General features: G+C 38.5%; 1 long non-coding RNA gene across 1 annotated transcript; it reads right to left on the reverse strand.

The window, feature by feature from the left end:
- Positions 1-1,677: 1,677 nt before the first annotated feature.
- LOC148157889 (uncharacterized) lies at positions 1,678-3,049 on the reverse strand. The gene is made up of 2 exons (XR_015764058.1): positions 2,617-3,049; positions 1,678-1,976 (listed from the first exon to the last, which is right to left on the reverse strand). It is a non-coding gene; the product is annotated as an uncharacterized LOC148157889 (long non-coding RNA).
- Between the last annotated feature and the right edge of the window lie 448 nt (positions 3,050-3,497).

A 3,497-nucleotide genomic window follows, 5' to 3' on the forward strand; every position in this document is an offset into this window, starting at 1 on the left:
TGTGGCAGGTGTCAGACCTGCCACCGGAAGTGCCAGTACGAGGTGCGGTGTCACGATTTGCGCCTGCTGTCTCTCGTGAATTATGGGATAAAAACAGAGAATCCGACGCTGAACAGTGAAAAATCAACACATGATGTGAAACATGATGATTAGGTGACGCAGCAGGTGATGAGTGAAGATTACTGGTGGTCAACAGGAAAGAAACTAAAGTGGACATAGCAATAAACCAAGAGAGGACAATACCCAGATAGCACATGATGTTAAATCAACGTTGAAAAATAGTTAGAATCGTTGAGTTTTGGTTGAAGTCGACAAATGATGGTGGATCAACCATCAAACAACCATCCAATCAAACCGTTGAAACTGTGACATTGAATCAACGTTGTTTGGTGGTTGAAATCTGATGTCTGAAATGCCGAAGTCTGATTAATGGTTGATTTTTGGTTGAAGACGACAAATGACGGTGGATCAACCATCAAACAACCATCCACCTCTAGCCAAGTAACCAATGTTGAAACTGTGTCATTGAATTAGTGTTTTTTTGTCGTTGAAATCTAATGACTGAAATGCTAATGTCTAATCAACATCTGATCAATATTGAATCAATGTCAGATGTATTCCCTCACCCCTCCCCCTCCTCTCCTCCTCATCAGCGCTCTGGGTCAGAGCATTTTATTACTGAGCGGGGGTTATCACATTTAAATTAACCACTGTAGAGGATAGTGGGTGCTGATTCCTTTCTGTACATTTTCTTACTTGTTCATAACAATTCTCACTGACTGTGTGTGATATATTGACACAAAAACATCTACAACTTACTAAAAGGAGCGGAGCGGTCCACCCCCACCATTTACATGAGTGGGATGTCCCAAACACACAGCCACTTCGCTGTTGGCTTGTTGGAAAATATATTAATTCAATGTTGAATTATCATCACAAAGGTTGTATGTTTGGTTGAGGTCGACAACTGATGGTGGATCAACTATAAAACAACCATTCAATTCTAGCCAATTAACTAATGTTGAAACTGTGTCATTGAATCAATGTTGTTTTGTGGTTGACATCAAATAAATGAAATGCCAACGTCGAATCCAGTGTGTTTCACCACTGGTACTCCATCCCCTACAAGTTTTAGGCATTTCCCTAATTCAACACACATGATATTAATTGACGTCTGATTAATGGGGTTTTGCTGAACTGAAAAAACGCAGGTCAGTTTGATTGACGTCAAGGTTTGGGGAAGAACTACCCAGATAGCACACAATGTTAATTCAATACTGAATTATGATCACAAAGGCTGCATGTATGGTTCAGGTCAACGACAGAAGCTGGATCAACCATCAAACAACCATTCAATTCTAGCCAATTAACATTCATTGATTGAAATGCCACATCGAATCCAGTGTTGATTCAACCATCATCTGAACGTGGATCTGCATGCAGATTTGTGTTGATTCTACATTGAATCAATGTTGATTCAACACTCATTTGACTGTGGATGTACATGCAGATTTGGGTTGTTTTTATATTGAATGAAAGCTAAGGATTTATGTACATTTTAGGTCCGATAGGTCTACATCATAACATGCCACTAAAAGTTTCTTCACTGGTGTTAAACACTATTATTGGCAGATGATGGGTAAACTGTGTACAAAAGTTTAAAAATGACAACATGGGTTTGATTTAACATTTTATTTAAGAAAAGAGGGACAGATCTTTAAACATATTTGATTCCTTTTTTACTGTCAAAACAACAGTCTGTTGTCCACAGAAGAACAGAGTCCATGAGGTTAAGCTTTGTACTGTATGAAGTAGGGAAACAGTACAAGTTGTGGTAACCCCAGTTTGACTCTGGTTGGCGTCACTTTGATTCCTTGTGATGTTTTCCTCTCATTCTGGCGCATAATGAAGCCACTTCTTGACAGTTTTGCTGCAGTCCTCAAGAGTCAGCTTTCGGTCAAACTGCAGAGCAACAGCTGAAAAAAATAAAAGTGAGGAAGGTGCCGGTTAGAAATATGATAAACATTTGAAAAGTTCTGAAACACAATGAAAGATTAAACAGTGTACTGGTTACAGGTCTGAGAACAAATACAAACCATATAGTTCCCCATGTACACTCACTGTTAAATTAATATCTTAATCTTTCATTAATATTTATCTTAATGTTTACATATACAACTACATTTACCCATTAAGCTGCAGTATAGTGTAGGATTTATGATATTGATATTAAATCAATATTTAAAATAAAGGGTTGTTTATCAGAAAACCTAACAATAAAACTCAGGGAGGATCAGGTTTATTTAACACACCAGAGACAAATAAATAGAACAAAAGGTGATTTATAGTGTAGTTGGAAAAATTATAATTTATACAGAATAAACTTCCATCAAATAGCTGGTTCAATCTTCCATCAACTACAAATATTTCCAAATAAGTTGATTAAATTCCTTAAAAAGTGTCTATATGCTAATAAAGATCCCACACAAGTAATAATAGTCCAGTTCAATTTAACCAGTTACCAATCCAAGGATCAACAGACTGAATCAGTCATTAGCAGGTTTAGTTCAGTGTTTCACCTGCCTTACATGTTTTAAGTCTTTCCTTCTGCCTCACCTGGATTGAATCTGTGGATGATTAACAACCTTCTGCACTTCTTGATGGCTGCAGACGGTCATGTAATCATCCAACTCAGCTGTTCTGGTACAGAGGCTAATTTAAGCACGTCCCTAAGCATATCATAATACAAAGTTAAAAACAAGTGATTACTATCACAACAATTTAAAGCCCACCTGGACCAGCCAGCCTTACACTTCCTTGTCCACCACATGTTCTCCCAGACCAAACAATAGGCCCCGCCCTATTTTAAAAACTCAAATACCACAAAATCTCACAGGATTTCATACTTAGGCCTGGAGTGGTGGGTAGGATGAAAATAATACAAAAGGAGACATGACCTCAATTATTAAAAATATCAGTTTTGCCCCAAAATAACCAGGATTACTATGGGCACAAAACAATGCCCTTATTTTTCAATAAACACATTTAAGATCAAAGTAATATTGAAAAACTTACCATAAAAGTGCTCAGCGGAGAATTCAATTCAGAAGCCGGTAGCAAACAAGCCAGCAGCAAAGTGGCTTTTTGGTTGGGACAAACCACAAGTGTAAAATTGGGGAGGTGGACTGTACAACTCCTAGTACAGACTTGTAGATGTTTTTGTGTCAACACATTATGCACAGTCAGTAATAATATTTACAGACAAGTAAGAAAATGTACAGAAAGGAATCACAACCCACTGTTCTCAACATGTAGTTTGAAACATGATTAACCCCCACCTAGTAATAAAATGTTCTGACCCAGAGCTCAAGGAGGGGGAGGGAAGAAGGGATGAGTGGGGGTAAAGAGGAGAAGGTTGGGAGGAGCGGCTGGGTGGGGGAGGTTTGTGAGGGAGTAGGGGGAGATGAGGAGGTGATGAGGGCTGCAACAAACTGCCC

Source organism: Poecilia mexicana, unplaced genomic scaffold, assembly GCF_051168715.1.
Source record: "Poecilia mexicana isolate PSO_F unplaced genomic scaffold, ASM5116871v1 scaffold_8, whole genome shotgun sequence".
Lineage (NCBI taxonomy): Eukaryota > Metazoa > Chordata > Actinopteri > Cyprinodontiformes > Poeciliidae > Poecilia > Poecilia mexicana.